This window comes from Sebastes fasciatus, chromosome 4 (genome assembly GCF_043250625.1).
Source record: "Sebastes fasciatus isolate fSebFas1 chromosome 4, fSebFas1.pri, whole genome shotgun sequence".
Taxonomy (NCBI): Eukaryota; Metazoa; Chordata; class Actinopteri; order Perciformes; family Sebastidae; genus Sebastes; species Sebastes fasciatus.
This window is the reverse complement of record NC_133798.1, coordinates 907,857-918,534: the sequence shown is the minus strand read 5'-3', so window position 1 is coordinate 918,534 and position 10,678 is coordinate 907,857. Positions and strand designations below refer to the sequence as shown.

Here is a 10,678-nt window from a genome sequence, read left to right as displayed (position 1 = left end):
TTTTGTTGCCTAAACCTAAAGAAGGTGTAGTTTTGTTGCCTAAACCTAAAGAAGTTGTAGTTCTGTTGTCTAAACCTAAAGAAGTTGTAGTTTTATTGTCTGAACCTAAAGAAGTTGTAGTTTTGTTGACTAAGCCTAAAGAAGTTGTAGTTTTGTTGCCTAAACCTAAATAAGTTGTAGTTTTGTTGCCTAAACCTAAAGAAGTTGTAGTTTTGTTGACTAAACCTAAAGAAGTTGTAGTTTTATTGACTAAACCTTAAGAAGTTGTAGTTTTGTTGACTAAACCTAAAGAAGTTGTAGTTTTATTGTCTGAACCTAAAGAAGTTGTAGTTTTGTTGACTAAACCTAAATAAGTTGTAGTTTTGTGTCCTAAACCTAAAGAAGCCTTTTTGTTGGTGTTAAAAACGTGATGTTTCATACGGTTTTAAATGTTAGAACGTTTGCTGTTAAGTTTCACTTTCACAACATAGTAGGCATAGTAGGCCCTTAATGACCCACATCTATGGGGCTTATAGTGACTGATAATGCCTATTTAATGGCCTGATAACAGTTAAATCAGGTGACAGATCTGGGGTCTCATTTATAACCGTTGCGTACGCACAAAACGGGGCCTGAATTGTGCGTACTCCACTTCCCACACAACAGTTGTGATCTATAAAAACTAAATTGACGGGAGAATGTGTGCACCGGTACGGAAACTTTGACCCATGTGTACGCACATTATGGAGGCACCGAGGTAGGGGAAACTGGAGACGCAGATGGTGAGGTGGTGAATTGAAGCCGGACTGTAGACATTAAATGTGAATGTGAAATGAAATGTGTGAGAGGCATCATGATGCCTCTCACACAGTTCATTTCACTTCATACTTATATCCACTTTATTATAAACATTTAAAACAGCAGTGTTATTTGTGCTAGTGAGCCATAACTATTCCATAAGCACCTTACAAATGTAAAAGATCAACTCAAATCTCAAATCAAATTTGTCCCCCCCACCTCCGGAGCTCAGAGGAGAGGACCGGACTACCGACAGTCACCGTCAGCTGTTGAGCAGCTGTTGAAATCATCATCATCGGTTGTAGAAATGCAAGATTACATCAAATAGCATTAAAGAATGGCAGAACAGAGCGCCAATAGTTTTAATAACATCTTCTAATAGTGTGCAGATATCAACAAGTACCATATTAGTTTTCATAAAGTTGTTGTGTAAAATCGCTGCAGTGATGACGTGACTTATTAATTAATTTATGGTTTATTAGATAGGGACAGATACAGTATACATAGACAAAATGAAAACAGCTATCCGATGCAACTATCAGACTGTCTCCAGTGCACCACCGCGGTGCACCACACACTCTGCCTCCTCCAGTCACCTCCACCTGGCACATCTTCACCAGTCACCTCCACCCAGCACATCTTCACCAGTATGGATTGTGTAAATTAACAAAGTGAGAAAATAAAGCCAGTGACAGCTCTCACACAATCGTTACTCTCCATATCGTCATTATCATTATCAGTCCTAATCATAATGCAGGACAAGTTCACTATAAAAACTTAAATAAATAAATACATAGTGTTCACCTGTTAAACTTCCTTCTTCTAATGATATCCAGGTGGGGGGTTTTACTGATTGTCTTGATCATTTTGGAAAGTTGTGAATGGATCAGTCTGACTCCTGTAAACATATAATCACAGCGGTGACACTCATAACATGCTGCATGGTGGATATACCGGCACTGAGGACTACATGACGTGAATGAGAGAATCAGGAGGGAACGAGTGTTCAGAGACCTCCTCACCTACAAGCTCCTCCATCTCTGTGTCAGAAAAACTCCTTTTCCCTGTCTTCCTCTCGGTAGTCGCTGTGATTCACCGTAGAGCTCCACTGATCAACAGGCTCATTCACATGCAGAAACATTCATGAGGTGCTTTGCATCGCCCATTTATGGTTGAATGTGGGCGTGTAGAATATGAGGCGGATCCATGTGCGCACATTTCCAGGTGGACTCTGATTTAAAAAGGGAACACTGCCTGCAGGTGTGTGTAAGCACAGTTTTATAAATCCGATTTTTTTCGCGCACGCCATTTTTGGCTTTTTGTGTGTACGTACATTTTTAGTATGGATCCTACGCACTGTTTTATAAATGAGACCCCTGATCATTTTCGCTTTTGAATAGCTTTCTGTGTTCGCACGGATCTCCTGATACACACAATCAGGTTACATTTGCATGTGGACTTTTGAGATTATTTTCACGGTCTCCAGCGCAAACAGATCCACAAATGCATGCTGCATTCATGTACTGGTGACAAACTGGGACATCTGATGAGAAGAGGTATGCGCAGTATGTTCCAACCACAAAATCTTTTCTCAGTGAAAAATGGCACATCTCAAACAAAACAAAATATTGTACAAGCAAGCAAACAAAAGAAGAAAAAAAAAAGGCATAACAATTCTTATATGAGCAGTAGTTACGTGGGCTGTTTGTGCCAGACCATTCAGTTTACTCAAAACACTGGAATTTATCTAACTTGACATTTAGGCTGCAGGGGATACTTAACAGTGTGTGTATATAGATGTGTGTGTGTGTGTGTGTGTGTGTGTGTGTGTGTGTGTGTGTGTGTGTGTGTGTGTGTATGTGTGTGACTGAGATAAATAGACACAAACAGGGATAAAGAGACAGGAAGAGAGAGCGATATGGTTTAGGTTATGTAACCTTGTTAGAGTATTGTGTGTGTGTGTGTGTGTGTGTGTGTGTGTGTGTGTGTGTGTGTGTGTTGGACCACCTGGGGTTGTGTTTGGCACAAACAGTGTGAGGTGGTATAACGGCCAGTTAGCAGCAGATGTGCACATCTTTCTACCAAAAACACTACAGTTTATATAACCAGACTTGGACCCACATGCTGTCTGTGTGTTTGAACATCGGTTGACTGGTAATAGGACTTAGCCAACGGCTAAGTCCTATTACACAATAGTGTGTTTCTATGTTTGGGGTTTTAGTTTGCAGCTTGTGTCTTCATGAGCTGCAAATGTACACTACAGGCCAAAAGGGCCTGTTATGGAACCAGCATGAACATGAAGACATGGTTGATTTAAAGCAGTGGTTCCCAACCTGGGGTCCGGGCCCCCCTTAGGGGGGCGCCAAAGATCACAGGGGGGTGCGAAAGGATTTGTTTGCTCTGAGGTTGTAAAAATTTGATTTGCTCATGCGTAACTAAAATCATACTATAACAGACCGTTGCTATGTATAACAGACCGTTGCTATGGGCGCAGTTCTGATGTCGGAGGAAAATAGGTTGGGAACCCCTGATTTAAAGGAGTAGACCAACAATTTGATACCACTCTCTTCTCTGTATGCTAAATATGAAGCTACATCCAGCACCTAGTTTGTTGTTTTTACATATTTTTGTACAGATTAAATGATCTTTACAGGTGCTGGTTGGCAGATTGTGTTACCTTCAGACAGAGCCAGGCCAGCTGATTAACAGGCTGCTGCTTCAAGCCTACTGTACACATATGAGAGTGATATCAAGCTGCTCATCCAGGAGACTGCTGTTCATGTCCCGTTTTGACCAGAAGTCAACGTTGACTAATTTGTCATGTAACTTACGAACATAAGTAACGCCACTTCCATAGTTATTTTAACCCAAACCATGATCCTTTCATAAACCTAATCAAGTTGTTTTGTTGCCTAAACACTTCAGGGAAATGGGCACACTGATCGCTTGTGTTGCTTGACATTCGTAGGAAAACGCACAAAAAATAACAAAATAAGTTTTCATAAGATATCATACATACCTTTGTATGAGGATGAGTTTTATATATATACATAAATACATTGAACTGAATGATTTGGAAATGATACACTGTAAATGGTTGTACAGTTACCAAAAATATATATTATACTAATGATTATTTTATATTATTTTCGTCTTCAAATAACTTTTTTAACAGACCAAAATCCAAATACATTTTATTTACAATGATATAAAATAGAGAAAAGCAGCAAATCCTTCCATTTGAATAGCTGGAACCAGCAATCTTTTAGTTTTGCTTGATAAATAACAAATTATTACTCAAATATCAAAATTGTTTAGTACAAATGCATTCCTTGCTGTATATTATACAACAGCAAATGAACTCTGACTGCTCTGTAGAATGCAGGATGATAGATATAGATATAGAATAAACTGAAAACATCACAATTAAAAGACTGCAAAAGAGAACAAACAGCAAACTAAATAAATGAGTGCTTCAGGCTGAGAGATGAATGCACAAAACAGCTGTCCAGCTTGGATAAAAGAGGTGGTGTGTGAATGTGTGTGTGTGTGTGTGTGTGTGTGTGTGTGTTGTGTATATGAGATGGTCGCTCCAAGGGTTTGTGTGTCCTCCAAATCACACACACAGCTGGCGTCATTGGCATTAATTTAAAAACAATACCAGCATTTCATCATCGGGATGAAATAAAAACTCGAAACAGACTAGGGACGTTCTGGTGGCTCGGCCTTTTAGCGCTCGGTCACCACGTTAAGTCAATTTTATTTATATTGCCCAAAATCACAAATCACAAATGTGCCTCAGGGGGCTTTACAATCTGTACAGGATAGGACACCCTCTGTCCTTTACAGTGTGACCCTCATCGGATAAGAAGAAAGAAGAAGAAGAAGAAGAAACCTTTATACATCATATACGTACATACATACAGGTACATACATGAAATGTGACCTCTGCATTTAACCCATCCTAAGTATTTAGGAGCAGTGGGCTGCTGTAAGCACCCATGGAGCAACTTGGGGTTTAGTGTCTCGCTCAAGTACACTTGGACATGCAGACTGTGGGAGCCGGGGATCAAACCGTCAACCTTATGGTTTAAGGATGACCAGTTTACCCCCAAAACTCCCCACAAAAAAAACTTTTAACAGGGAAAAAAGAAAAAATGTTAGAAACCTCAGGAAGAGCAACAGAGGAGGGATCCCCTTCCAGGATGGACAGATGTGCAATAGATGTCGTGAGTACAGAGTGATGTTAACCTAGTGAACTCCGTTCATGTCTCCACAGAGCTGATGGGTGGAGGGACGTCTGATGTTGTGAACTCACACTTAAAGGTCACCTATTATGCAAAATGCACTTTTCCATGTCTTTTTAAACATCAATATCTGTCCCCAGTGTGTCTACAGGTCACCATAGTATCATAAAAGACCATCCTCTCTCTTTTTCTCCTGCTCCGTTTGTCCGGAAATGGGTGTAGAAAATCACTTTGCTTTTTTTCCTTCTCTTCTGACATCATTAAAGAATTGCAAGCCATGTAAGGGTTTCCTGGAACCAGAGCAGAACCTTCAGTAGCTGACCCCGCCCCACAGCGCGTCATTGTCTCTCCTCCTCAACCGAACTTGAGCAAAGTAGCTCCTACTGTTAGTCTGCAAGAACCAGCAGAACAGTCTTCATGTACTCCCATCATCTAAATATAACATGTTCTTTCACAAAGGCTTTATGTAATTACACTGTTTAAACAGCTGATATTTATATATTATATATATTTGATGTCATGCATGTAGAAGAGTACAGGTAGTAAATAGTGACTGTAAGCAACACAACACATTTCTGTTTCACAGTCAAACTTTATTTGAGTAGACAGATGACAATATTAATTATTCACAGCATTTGTAATCATCAGTTATGATGACATGGTACAGGAGAAAGTCTTTCAGCTCTGGTAAACTATGATAAGCTAAGCTCCGGTGGTCTGTAGTCATGGTAACACAGAGACAGCTACTACTGTAATTAATAGACCATTACTCTGATTACTTTTTTCTACGTTTATCAGGTGTCTTTTACCAGAAATACTGACTACTGTTTCACATCTTCTATTTTCCACCCTGATGGTCGCTGTGTTTACACACCGTCTCATAGCGGTAGCATGTAGCTAACCCGTTAGCATGTAGCTACATGCTAACGGGTTAGCTCTGTATCTCCCATCTGCTCTCAGCTGTCTGCTCTCAGCTATCTGCTCTCAGCTGTCTGCTCTCAGCTGTCTGCTCACAGCTGTCTGCTCTCAGCTGTCTGCTCTCAGCTATCTGCTCTCAGCTGTCTGCTCACAGCTGTCTGCTCTCAGCTATCTGGTCACAGCTGTCTGCTCACAGCTGTCTGCTCTCAGCTGTCTGCTCTCAGCTGTCTGCTCTCCTCTGGGATGATTCTGTCGGTCATTTCTCACAGATGGATCTGTAAAGACAGACGTAAAACAGAGTGTGTGTTTACAGTTTACAGAGTTGATGCATAAGGTAAATACTGAGCTAACTAACAGAGATATAAATAGCATTATTTACCTGAGAGAAACCGTCAGGAAAACCTGGAGTCTGGACCGCAGATGTTCATCATTTGTCGCCGATTTCTGATCAGATTCCTCCGGTAACGGGCGCTGGGTGAAGTTTCTGGTTTATAAACTTTATAAGCTCTATTCTAGCTGCTCTTTCTCTGTGGGCCAAAGCTGTTTTGATTGACAGAAACGCTGAACAATCAGAGCAGAGTGGTAGGAGACAGGCTGTAAATCAGGATCTCTCAGACAGAGGCTAAATGCAGGCTGAGTAAACATGTTCTAGTGCAACATTAAAATACATCTATGAACCTGAAAATGAGCATAATATGAGACCTTTAAGACATCATCAAATTTGAGATTTAAAGTAAACGGGTAAAACGAGAACGATAAAGCAGTGCATTCATTTGCCGCCATGTGTGTGTATGTGTGTGTGTGTGTGTGTGTGCATTGCCAACCCTCAAGGACAGCTGTCGGTCACACAGCTGGTGACAGATTATTTTTTCTTGTTGGATATTTAAAAACACCTTCATCTTCATCCACAGTTCAAATGCAACCATAGAGGAGGGCCTTTAAAATGATTTATTATGACCATATCAGGCAGAAGAGGAGATATTCTGTTTATTTTTCGATAGCCCGCTTGACACTATGTGTTATGTGTTTCAGCAGCGATCAGCCACTGTGATAAGAGAGAGTGAAACCCACACCTGACCTTCCTGCTGTGTCCTTAAATGGCCTCTATCATCTTAAAGGAGTACACCCAGGATTTGGGGGATCGTCTTGTTGGTCAACTACTTTTAGTGGACAACAAAATCAGCTTTCCTCAGTAGATCATTTGATCCACTCTATGGAAGTCCAAGACTGACAATATAGGGAAAATAGAACTGAAATAATTCATATATGTCATCGACAACACTTTTTTCGTTCCATCATGGGAATTTTTGAGGTTACCATAAAGTGCATACATTTCACACCCAGAATTCAGATCCTCAAAGAAAATGGCGTATATCGCACTACTTAGTAAATTGGGAGTGACTTTGGACACAACCTAAGAACTACAGTCATGCTGGCAGCTTTGTGATGCCGTAACTGCTCATTGCTGCCCAGTCGCACAGCAGTTTGTGAAATAGTCACGAAATTTTGTGTATTGATTTGTGTACATAGACACAAATTTCAATTTTTTTTCGTGATGGTCCGCACAAAATCAATTTGTATATAATCCACGTAATTGTGAAGCAGGAAACATAAATCGGGAGGAGGTCAGGATGGACGGGTGGGTAAAAAAACACAGGACTTTCACTCAGAAGACAGGTGTTTGTTTCCCGTGTGAAACTAGAAGTCAAAGTTGATTTATTTGTCACGTACCTTCCATACTTAATTTACAGCACTTCTTCTTTATTTTAACCCAAACCACCATCTTCTCCTAAAGCTATCTAAGTCGTTTTTGTCACATAACTTCCATACTTAAGTTACAGCACTTGCAGTGTTATTTAACCCCAAACTGTGATCTTTTCCTAAACCTAACTAAGTAGCTTTGTTACCTAATCCTAACCAAGTCAATCTTTTCCAAAACCTAACTAAGTTGTTTTATTTTTAAAAGACTGGAGCAGAAATTGACACGTGTGTCACGTGTTGCTGGACATTCGTGAAAAATCGTGAAAAATCGTGAAAAATCCGTTGTTGAAAGTCGTGCTGAGCGTCACGAAAAAAAGTGAAATTCGTGTCTATGTACACGAATCAAATAGAATACATTTCGTGACTAGTTCACAAACTGCCGTGCTAGTGGCGGTCCTGCTAAAATGCTTCCAATGACAATGTTCACATGTTGATATTCACAATGTTTACTTTAGCATGCTAAAATTTGCTAATTAGCGCTAAATACAAAGTACAGCTGAGGCTGATGGGAATGTCATTAGTTGTGTAGACAAACCAAAGTACTGAACCAGTACTTACAGTTCATTCCTCCAGAGAAGTTAGGAGATCACCAAAGAGGGAACATGTTTACCCATTACAAATTTCATGTCCATCCATCCAGTATTTGTTGAGATATTTCACTTTGAACTAAAGTAATGACCCAACTGACCAACTGTCATGGCCTCCCTAAGGCTGACAGTATTCAGACAAAAGGTTTCTGCAGGAGCCCAGTCACATGTTCCAGCAGCATTGTGCAGTGACCATGGCCTATTAGACCCCCCTCCATCATTAACCTTTTATCACAGCTTACGTAGAGCACTGACCCCTGAGTAACAAGTCACTTAGCTCAGGATTTATAGAGCTTGTCAGTGATATTATTTATTTAGACGGGTTTTTATCACAAGACAGAATGTGTCTGAATCCACATCCTCTATACAATCTACCAACACTGTCCCTGTCAGGTGACATAGTTCATAAATAATGAAGCAGCAACAGCTTTGTAGGGCCCGAGCTGCTTTTCTGCTATGTCAAACTGCATTAAGGCAGGAACTCATGAGGCTAGCAAGGATGGAATAGAATCACACATTTGACTTAGAATATCACAATGTGGTGAAAACAGGTATAGTCAAAATGTATTAGCGGAAGGTTTTCAAGAGGGCGTTTTCAGACCTGCAGTTCATTTGCTTTGTTCAGATTCAGGACTAACTTGAGACAGTTTGTTTGTGTTCATACGGCAACATTCAAGAGCGGTCCAGAAGTTGTAAACGAATGCTGCAAGCTGTTCTCTCATTGGTGAGAAACATTCCTCCTCTTTCTTTGTTTCTTCTTCATTACAGAGCACCAGCAGTGTGTACTGCTAATTGATTTCATTGCATTTATGTGGTTAATATACCAGTGATCATTAAATGGACATAATATCTGGCTCTAGTGAACATCTAGACTGCAACTAGAAAACAATGTCCTGATGTATCTTATAAGAAGACGTGTCGCCTCAACAGTCCGCCGTTGGAGATGTGCTCTGATGGGTGCATACCGCACAGTCGCACGACAATTGCTCTTCAGACGCTGCATCAGGTAAACTTGATTGTCAGCATTCATCCACTCACACACACATTCATACACTGATGTCAGAGGCTGCCCATGCAAGGAGCCAACCTGCCCATCAGGATCTGATCTAAACACTCATTCACACACTGATGGCTCAGCCTTCAGGAGACATCTGGTGTTCAGTATCTTACCCAAGGACACTTTGACATATGGACCGGAGGAGCCGGGGATCGAACTGCCGACCTTGCATAAAAATTCACCAGAATGCAGTAAATTAAGTGTTTGATGCTCAAAAGTTCCCCAGACCCCCCGCTTCATATGTGTCCCCACCAATGTTGAAATGAGATCTACGTAAGTCCTGTGTCGTACAAACACACAGACACATAGACACACAGACAAATGTGCTTCTGTGCAAATGCCACAGTCAGTCGGTTGGTTAGTGTTTGTTGACGCTTTCCTTCATTTCACATAATGTCTTTTAACAATCCCCAAGAACAGGTGTGTACTTGCTGCATTTTGACAATGTTGCCAACTTGTGACTTTGTTTCTCAAATGCTAGCGGCAACTCTAATAACTGTTTCCAATCAAAAGAATTGGCAAACGATGCATTTGATTAATGTAGGTGGAGAGAGCAATAACATAACAGGAACAAGCTTTTCCAGTCATAAGAAAGTAAGCCGCCCTTTATGTGAATGGATGAAAGTACACAATTTCAGCTTGGTGACGCCAGATTCAACATATGCTGTGTGTCAGAAACAAATATGAGTGATGGACTGAGTAGTTTTTCAGCGTCTGGGATGCCTCTTGTCAACACAAAGTCTACCATGTCAGAATTTCTTTTACATTTGTTCGCCGGTGTGACAGCATTCCCTGCTGCCTGACATGTCTGGAGACCAAAATACATCCCAACACCAAACACTGACACTTTCTGTTGCTGTTTGCAGGTTACAAAACACACAAAAATGACAACAAATTGGGCAAATAAATGTTTTCAGCAATGCTGCAGTGTTTTTGGGTTGAACGTTTTTCGTCAGCTAAATGTAGGATTTCAACTTCTTGTCCAAACTATCACTGGAACAATGATAATGCCATAAATAATCTGTATTTTCCATATAATTCAATGTGAAGGTTATAGTATTACCAGCCCGTTCTCAAGAAAAGGCATATGAATGCCACAATATTGCACAAGACGTTTAGCGTGCAACAAGAACGCCTTTCTTGATTTCCTCGTGTCATGTGTATGCCATGTATCCTGCACTGACTGCAATGTAAACACATCCACATATTAAATGCTATTAATGACGTAGTATAAAAAGAGTTAATGACGTAGTATAAAAAGAGAGAAAGACCACTTATGGTGGTCGGGTGGGGAGGTGGATGAGTCCAACAAACACCCGGTGGTCGGGTGG

At 40.6% G+C, this 10,678-nt stretch overlaps 2 long non-coding RNA genes across 2 annotated transcripts; both read right to left on the bottom strand.

The window, feature by feature from the left end:
- Positions 1 to 2,418, bottom strand: LOC141767034 (uncharacterized). Its single transcript, XR_012593750.1, has 2 exons — positions 944 to 2,418; positions 1 to 746 (listed from the first exon to the last, which is right to left on the bottom strand). It is a non-coding gene; the product is annotated as an uncharacterized LOC141767034 (long non-coding RNA).
- Positions 2,419 to 4,133: 1,715 nt separating this feature from the next.
- LOC141765489 (uncharacterized) lies at positions 4,134 to 7,788 on the bottom strand. The gene is made up of 3 exons (XR_012593516.1): positions 6,322 to 7,788; positions 5,858 to 6,217; positions 4,134 to 5,267 (listed from the first exon to the last, which is right to left on the bottom strand). It is a non-coding gene; the product is annotated as an uncharacterized LOC141765489 (long non-coding RNA).
- Positions 7,789 to 10,678: the final 2,890 nt, after the last annotated feature.